Source organism: Pan troglodytes, chromosome 2 (genome assembly GCF_028858775.2).
Source record: "Pan troglodytes isolate AG18354 chromosome 2, NHGRI_mPanTro3-v2.0_pri, whole genome shotgun sequence".
Lineage (NCBI taxonomy): Eukaryota > Metazoa > Chordata > Mammalia > Primates > Hominidae > Pan > Pan troglodytes.
The window spans coordinates 101,970,138-101,979,907 of NC_086015.1; the positions used below are offsets into that span (position 1 = coordinate 101,970,138).

The window sequence follows — 9,770 nt, forward strand, 5'->3', positions numbered from 1 at the left end:
GGACAGAGTCTCGTTCTGCTGCCCAGGCTGGAGTGCAATGGAGTGATCTCGGCTCACTGCAACCTCCTCCCCCTGGGTCCAAGCGATTCTCCTGTCTCAGCCTCCCTAGTAGCTGGGATTACAGGCGCCCGCCACCTCATCCGGCTAATTTTTGTATTTTCAGTAGAGACAGGGTTTGGCCATGTTGACCAGGCTTGTCTCAAACTCCTGACCTCAGGTGATCCGCCTGCCTTGGCGTCCCAAAGTGCTGGGATTACAGGCGTGAGCCACCGCACCCGGTCTATTTATTTATTTTTGAGACAGGGTCTTACTCTGTTACCCAGGATGGAAGTGCAATGGTGCAATTACGGTTCAGCGCAGCCTCAAACTCCGGGGCTCAAGTAATCCTCCCACCTCCGCCTCTGAGTAGCTGGGACTATAGACATGCACCTCTACACCTGGCTAATTTTTGTAGAGATGGGGTTTCGCTATGTTGCCGAGGCTGGTCTTGAACTACTGGGCTCAAGCAATCCTCCCACCTCAGCCACCTAAAGTGCTGGTATTATAGGTGTGAACCATCGCGTCTAGCTTCCGATGAAATTTAAATACATAATGATTTGATATAAATTTTCATTTGTATAAAAATATACAAACTAGTCTTCCATATTGCCCAGAGCAGAACTTGTTTCTGTAACAATTTATAGGAAAACATCATGAATCCCAAAGCCCTTGATATTCTGCAGGTAAAAGAGGAATTGTGCCTATTGCTTCCGGCAGGAGCTCATTTAAGTACAGATGGAATAATGTGACATACAAGTGGACCACAAACACAGTATCACTAATCATCAGAAAAATGCAAATCAGGGCCGGGGTGGGGATCGGGGGAGAGTCAGGTGTCGGCGAGCTGGAGCTCGGTGTGCCAGCACCCAGTGACTGCTGGCGGCCTGGGCTGCTGGGGCCGACGCCTGGGTGGCTGCCGCCGCCGCGCCTGCTGCGAGATAGTGATCTTCGTCACGGAAGGGTGAGGGCGCCCACTGCAGGAGGAGGTGCAGGTGCCGCGGCCGCCTGGCTGCGGGGAGCCGAAAGCTTCGCGCCTGGGTTGTGAGCTCCTTGAAACAGGGAATCGTGTCTTACTCATCTTTGTATCTCCAGTGTCTAGCAGTTCCTGATACATAGTTTTAGCTGAATTTTGGAACATGGCCACTGCCTCACCAAAGTCTGATACTACTAATAACCACAGTGGAAGGTTGCAGTTACAGGTAACTGTTTCTAGTGCCAAACTTAAGAGAAGAAAGAACTGGTTCGGAACAGCAATATATACAGAAGTAGTTGTAGATGAAGAAATTAGGAAAACAGCAAAATCCAGTAGTTCTTCTAATCCAAAATGGGATGAAGAGCTAACTGTAAATGTTACGCCACAGACTACATTGGAATTTCGAGTTTGGAGTCATCACACTTTAAAAGCAGATGCTTAATTAGGAAATGCAACGACAGATCTGAAACAAGCTCTGTTGATACACAATAGAAAACTGGAAAGAGTGAAAGAACAATTAAAACTTTCCTTAGAAAACAAGAATGGCATAGCACAAACTGGTGAATTGACAGTTGTGCTTGATGGATTGGTGATTGAGCAAGAAAATATAACAAACTGCAGCTCATCTCCAGCCATAGAAATACAGCAAAATGGTGATGCCTTACATGAAAATGGAGAGCCTTCAGCAAGGACAACTGCCAGGTTGGCTATTGAAGGTACGAATGGAATAGATAATCATGTACCTACAAGCACTCTAGTCCAAAACTCATGCTGCTCATATGTAGTTAATGGAGACAACATACCTTCATCTCCATCTCAGGTTGCTGCCAGACCCAAAAATACACCAGCCCCAAAACTACTCACATCTGAGCCTGCCGATGACACTGTTAATGGAGAATCATCCTCATTTGCACCAACTGATAATGCTTCTGTCATGGGTATTCCAGTAGTGTCTGAAGAAAATGCCTTGTCTCCAAATTGCACTAGTACTACTGTTGAAGATCCTCCAGTTCAAGAAATACTGACTTCCTCAGAAAACAATGAATGCATTCCTTCTACCAGTGCAGAATTGGGATCTGAATCTAGAAGTATATTAGACCCTGACACCTCTAATTCTGGAAGTAGTTCTGCTTTTGAAACAGCCAAATCAAGACAGCCAGATGGGTGTATGGATCCGGTATAGCAGGAGTCTGGGAATGCCAACACAGAAACCTTGCCATCAGGGTGGGAACAAAGAAAATATCCTCATGGTAGAACCTATTATGTGGGTCATAATACTCAAACTACCACACGGGAGAGACCACAACCTTTACCTTCAGGTTGGGAAAGAAGAGTTGATGATCGTGGAAGAGTTTATTATGTGGATCATAACACCAGAACAACAACATGGCAGCGGCCTACCATGGAATGGGTCAGAAATTTTGAACAGTGGCAATCTCAGCAGAACCAACCTCAGGGAGCTATGCAACAGTTTAACCAATGATACCTCTATTCAGCTTAAATGTTAGCTGCAGAAAATGACCCTCATGGACCTTTGCCACCAGGCCGGGAAAAAAGAGTGGATTCAACAGACAGGGTTTACTTTGTGAATCATAATACAAAAACAACCCAGTGGGAAGATCCAAGAACTCAAGGCTTACAGAATGAAGAACCTCTGCCAGAAGGCTGGGAAATTAGATATACTCGTGAAGGTGTAAGGTACTTTGTTAATCACAATGCAAGAACAACAACATTCAAAGATCCTTGCAATGGGAAATCATCCATAACTAAAAGTGGTCCACAAATTGATTATGAACACAGCTTTAGGCAGAAACTTGCTCACCCGTTATCTGTGCCAGTCTAATGCACTACCCAGTCATGTAAAGATCAATGTGTCCCGGCAGACATCGTTTGAAGATTCCTTCCAACAGATTATGGCATTAAAACCTTATGACTTGAGGAGGTGCTTATATGTAATATTTAGAGGAGAAGAAGGACTTGATTATGGTGGCCTAGCAAGAGAATGGCTTTTCTTGCTTTCACATGAAGTTTTGAACCCAATGTATTGCTTATTTGAGTATGTGGGGAAGAACAACTATTCTCTGCAGATAAATCCAGCATCAACTATTAATCCAGACCATCTTTCATACTTCTGTTTCATTGGTCGTTTTATTGCCATGGCACTATTTCATGGAAAGCTTATAGATACTGGTTTCTCTTTACCATTCTACAAGCATATGTTAAGTAAAAAACTTACTATTAAGGATTTGGAATCTATTGATACTGAATTTTATAACTCCCTTATCTGGATAAGAGATAACAACATTGAAGAATGTGGCTTAGAACTGTACTTTTCTGTTGACATGGAGAGTTGGGGAAAAGTTAATTCACATGACCTGAAGTTGGGAGTTTCCAATATTCTGGTGACTGAGGAGAACAAAGACGAATATATTGGTTTAATGACAGAATGGCATTTTTCTCGAGGAGTACAAGAACAGACCAAAGCTTTCCTTGATGGTTTTAATGGAGTTGTTCCTCATCAGTGGCTACAGTACTTCAATGAAAAAGAATTAGAGGTTACGTTGTGTGGCACACAGCAGGTTGACTTGGCAGATTGGCAGAGAAATACTGTTTATCAACATTATACAAGAAACAGCAAGCAAATCATTCGGTTCTGGCAGTTTGTGAAAGAGACAGACAATGAAGTAAGAATGCTACTATTGCAGTTCGTCACTGGAACCTGCCGTTTATCTCTAGGAGGATTTGCTGAGCTCATGGGAAGTAATGGGCCTCAAAAGTTTTGCATTGAAAAAGTTGACAAAGATACTTGGTTACCAAGAAGCCATACATGTTTTAATCTCTTGGATCTACCACCATATAAGAGTTATGAACAACTAAAGGAAAAACTTCTTTTTGCAATAGAAGAGACAGAGGGATGTGGACAAGAATGAATGTGGCTTCTTATTTTGGAGGATCTCTTGCATTCAAATACCCCAGCCAAGAAAAATTGCACATAGTGTATATAAGCTGTTCATTCTGTACAGTGAATTTTCTGAACCTCTCAAAGTATGTTTTCCATTCTTCCACAGCAATATGCAAAACATATTTCATCCTTTTCTACTTTACTTGTTGTTCCTTTGAAATGATTGACCAGGAAAAAGATCATCCTTAAATTTTGAAGCAAGTAAGAGACTTTATTAAAAATACATATGTATCTATATAAGCATATGTGATAGTGGCTCTAGTTTTATAGAGTTGCAAGTGTATTAAACATGACAGCTGTTCATTCATAAAGATCTGGATTTGCTTTACCTTGTTAATATTATCTAGGCGAAAAAGTGCAAATTGCTCCATGTTCTTCTCTCCCTTGTGTAACATCTCCTGAGGGTGTTTAGTTGTATGTCTGTTCAGGAAGGTATTAAGGGCTTAGGCCAAATCTTACTTTGAGTATGTTAAAAAAAAAATGCTGCTGGCTTTTCTGGAGACAGGTGCTTGAACCTGTCAGTTGGTTTTAAATAAATAGTTGAAAATTTTTCTTTCTCTGTTACATCAGTAATATTGTCAAAGTAATGGATAAAACCATAACTTACACATGAAAGTCATATACCAGATCTGATACTATTTAGTTTATTATCGAAATTGGAAGGATTCATTCAGCAGCATAGAAGTTTGTTTACATGTTACTTTGAGATGCTAGATATTTGTGGAATTAAAAAGAATCAGGCACTGCTGTACTTTGTTTTTAAATCTGTGATTTTTTCAAATTTAATTCATAATAAATTGATGCAATTTCATACCTAGGAACATATAAAAGGTAATGTGAACTCTGCCACTTGTTTTGTATTCAAAGTTTCGGTTTTATGAAGCCAGATGGATTGAAGAGTTACATAAGCATTTGAGTGTTCTAATATGAGGCTAATGATTTTCTGTTAGTGTTTGAATATCTTCATTCCTCTCAAATTCATAACAGTTCTATTTATCTGAATTAAATAAGCATATTAAAAAAAAGTGACATTTATCAGCCTCTGGAATTCAATGCTGTTCTTTTCTTATGTTTATATCTTTGCAAGACATAGATGAGCTGAAGCCTCCATTTTGTAGGTATTCCATAAAATCTTATGGTGCTTTGTGGCTTGCAGGGAAGATTAACCACCAACAAACAACATAGGTAGATATCACAAAACAGTAAAAAGATAAAAACAATACATTTGGTAGCATCAAAGTACTTACGGATAGATAGAATATTGACCAAATGGGGAGAACTGAAAGGTGGAATAAATTATAATGTCTTCTGTTCCAAAAATGAGGAAGATTATGCCTTCCTTTCTTTTTCTTAATATTTCAGATAGATACTTCACATAACAGCATAACTCATCAATTCCATATTGCCATAAAATTAGTCCATACCTAAATTTTCATTTCTCTTTTGGATCAGAACAACAACAACAAACTATGATAGCTAAATATTTCAAATAATACTACCAAAGCAAGGGAAATTACATTGATACAGACACATGTATATCATGCTGGCAGTGTTTAAAACACATTCCATATTTTTTGGAAATAACTTTTTTATCACATATTTGTTTAGTATTTTCAATTATTTTTCTTGGCTTTAGAAGTCACATTTTGTTGAAATTAATAAGGCATTTACTAGTGCGGCTAGTTTTTGTTCAAAGATTCTGAGATGGTATCAGTTACTGTTAGGTAATCTATCTCATCATTTTATAGAAACAGAGCAATTTCAATGGAAAACTATTAGGAGATCTAAACCTGATCGTTTTTGTAGTAAATTTTGTTTGTGAAATTTTAAACTTCTAATTCTCTAACTTATTTTAAAATTTACAAAATGGTTTCAAGAAAAAAGACCAAATCTTAATACATCTCTATAGTACTTAACTGAATTAGAAACCCAGCAAAAATAAAGTACGAGATTTCATGATATTATTATATGGCTATGTTCTTTCAAATTAGTCCTGAAACAAAAGGAAAGAATTTTCTTCCACTGTGTCATTAGCTGCCCTGTCTGCCTACCTGTGACCTTTGCTGGTGACCTGCAGTTCTGGCTGGAAAGGGGAGAAAAAAGAAGTCGAAATTTTCAGTTCAGGGCTGGTCCTTATAAAATTTGTCTTTCTGTGCCTCTCAGCAGCTAGCTTGCTTGCTCTCTCTCTCTTTCCTCTTTCTTTCTGTCTTTCTTTTTTCCTTCCTTCCATCCCTCCTTCCTTCCTTCCACCTTTCCTTTTGTTTTCTTTCTTTCTCTCTCTTTCTTTCTTTTCTGTTTCTCTCTCCTTCCTTCTTTCATTCCTTCCTCCTTACTTCCTTCCTTCTTTCATTCCTTCCTCCTTCCTTCCTTCCTTTCTCTCTCTCTCACTTTCATTCATTCGTTCATTCCTTCATTCGTTCTTCACTGTCACCCAGGCTGAAATGCAGTGGAACAATCATAGCTCACTGCATCTTCGACCTCCCAGGCTCAAGTGATCCTCCTGCCTCAGCCTCTCAAGTGGCAGGGACTACAGGCATGCACTATCACACCCAGCTAATTTTCTTTTTTTTCTTTTTTTGTGGAGATAGGGTCTCACTATGTTGCTCAGGCTGGTCTTGAACTCCTGGCCTCAAGCAATTCTCCTGCCTCGTCCTCCCCAAGTGCTGGGATTACAGGCATGAGCCAGTGTGCTTGGCCAGCACATTTTATTTTCTTAAAAGAGGCTCATATCCTTAATTCCCACAAGAACTTGAACTCATTGTTAATGATATCCTAGGTTAGGTCAGGCAAAAAACTTCATACTACAGCAGATGACATGGAACGAAAGTCCTGATGAGAAGCTCAGTTCCAACAACGACTTTTGGCAAGTCCTGTTACCTTTCTAGGATCAGAGTTCTCACCTCTAAGATGGGGAGGAGGGTGGCTGGCTCATCAATTCTAAACCTCATTTCTCCTGTAACACACATAACAGATGATCATGTCTATGAACAAAAAACACTCACTGAGGAAACCCAAAACATTTCCCAAGATATAAAGCAAAGAGCAAGGAGAATTTTTTTATGTTCTTTACAGTTTTGTTTTAACATAATGTGAGGAGTTATATAATACTTCACTGAGAGCCAAATAAAAGAACAGCAAATGAATTTTATTTCCTTCTAGTAAAGTAGTATAATGGTTTATGTAGACCAGTTTGGTTTGACATGGCATTCCAAAAAGCACTTATGAGCTTATAAGTAAATAAAATTGCTATTTATTTCACAAGGAAAAAAATGGGCCTAACTAAATTCTTATTTTTTTCTTAATTTTTAAAATTTTTGTGGGTACATAGTTGGTATATGTATTTATGGGGTACAAGAGATGTTTTGATACAGGCATTCAGTGTGACATAAGCACATCATGAAAAATAGGGTGTTCATCCCCTCAAGCATTTATCCTTTGAGTTACAAACAATTCAAATGTACTCTTTAAGTTATTTTAAATAAATTCTTAAATGTTTAAAAAATGAATTTTGATATTTTAATATCCTCTACCCCAAGATAAACTAAATTGAGCAGATTTATGTGTTGGCATATTTAATATTCTGATATGTGTGACTTTCTTTTCTTTTCTTTTTTCTTTGAGAGGGAGTCTTGCTCTGTCGCCCAGATTGGAGTGCAGTGGCGCGATCTCGGCTCACTGCAACCTCTGGTTCAAGCGATTCTCCTGTCTCAGCCTGGGATTACAGGCTCCTGCCACCATATCTGGCTAATTTGGGTATTTTTAGTAGAGGTGGGGTTTCACCATATTGGTCAGGCTGGTCTCAAACTGCTGACCTCAAGTGATCCACCTGCCTTCGCCTCTCAAAGTGCTGGGATTACTGGCCTGAGCCACCAAGCCAGGCCGTGACTTTTTTTGTTTTTTTTGTTTTTTTGTTTTGTTTTGTTTTTTGGGTTTTTTTTGAGACGGAGTGTCGCTCTTTCGCCCAGGCCGGAGTCTCGCTCTTTTGCCCAGGCCGGAGTGCAGTGGCGCTGTCTCGGCTCACTGCAAGCTCCGCCTCCCAGGTGCACGCCATTCTCCTGCCTCAGCCTCCCAAGTAACTGGAACTACAGTCGTCCGCCACCACGCCTGGCTAATTTTTTTTTGTATTTTTAGTAGAAATGGGGTTTCACCGTGTTAGCCAGGATGGTCTCGATCTCCTGACCTCGTGATCTGCCTGCCTCGGCCTCCCAAAATGCTGGGATTATAGGCGTGAGCCACCGCGCCCGGCCGTGACTTTGTAATAGGATAATGGAGCACACAGCAGGTACTCCCTGGATCAGCGTCCTGAGACAACAGTTTGGGAAAAGCTTGTCAAGTGCTAAGAACCTAAGATTTGGAGCTAGAGACCTGTGGCTTGGTCCTAATTCTTCCACTTCCACAAATCACCTGACTTCTGAGGTTTCAGCTTTATCATATGTAATCACTGATAATTACACTGTACCTCTAGAGATTGTAGTGAAACAAAAGAAGCTAGTAATTTCTTAATGACTAACATATTGTTGTTGGATGATAAATGCTGTCATTAGAACCTTTTCTTTCTAGTTTTCACTAGAAAGACAGACTCTTATTTCTACTATAAACAGACCCAGCCTGATACCACATCTGAAATATCCTCCTACTGATCTGGAATCATGAAAATATTCCCAGTACTAAATTTTTAATTCCATTTAATGAGCACATATTAACCACTTCCTTTATACTATGAAAATACATGATATAAGAATAAGACATCATTTTAGTCTTTGAATTTCTTACAATCCAGTTGCCACAGTTTACTCTGCAGTCTTAATTTAAACTCCTCAATGCTAATGCAAAAGTTATATTAATTTCACCCCACTTTTTTTTTTTAGCAAATTCTTATTTAAATATATAGAATGAAGATATGGCCAAATAATAAATATAGATGGGCATTTGCACCAACATTCTACACAATTTGTAACTACATTTAGGAAATGAGATAAGCCATGCTTTTAAAGTTTTCAGTATTGCCTTAATTACCTGGGGAAGTTATAATCAGCTTTAAAACAACAAGGAAAGAAGAAATTGTACTGCAAACAGGAAAAAAATAAATGTAAGAAAGAAAAGTAAGGGAAGCAGCTCATTGTTTTTATTTAGAAAAGTTGTAAAAGCATGTTTCATTTTGGTTTAACTGAGAGTTAGCAGTATTTCATCTTTTTAATATATTTTGACAAACAAAAGTTGTGTATGTTTATTATGTACAACATGATGTTTTGATATATGTATACATTGTGGAATGGCCAATTCAAGCTAATTAACATACACATTATTTTACTTTTTTTGTGGTGAAAATACTTAAAACCTACCCTCTTAACAATTTCAAGTATACAATACATTGTTAACTATAGCCATCACGTTTTACAACAAACTTTGGGTCTAACCGAAATTTTACACCTTTGACCATCTCTACAACCTCCTCCGAAGTGCCTTGAAACCACCATTCTAGCCTCTGTCTAGTCTCTGGTCTATGAGTCTGACAATTCTACATATAAGGGAGATCACGTGGTATTTGTCTTTCTGTGTCTGACGTTTCCCTTAACATAATATTCTCTAGATTTATCCTTGTTGTTGCAAATGACAGGATTTTATTATTTTTGAAAGCTAAATAATATCCCATTGTGTATATATACCACATTGTCTTTGTCCATTTGTCCACTGATAGATATAATACTTAAGTTGATCCCTTAGCTTGGCTATGGTGAATGATGCCACAGTGAACGTGAGAGTGCAGAAACTAATTTCATTTAGTGGAATTGCTGG

General features: G+C 38.9%; 1 pseudogene; it reads left to right on the forward strand.

Moving 5' to 3' along the window:
* Positions 1–1,062: 1,062 nt before the first annotated feature.
* LOC471113 (NEDD4-like E3 ubiquitin-protein ligase WWP1) lies at positions 1,063–4,461 on the forward strand (annotated as a pseudogene).
* The last annotated feature ends 5,309 nt before the right edge of the window (positions 4,462–9,770 follow it).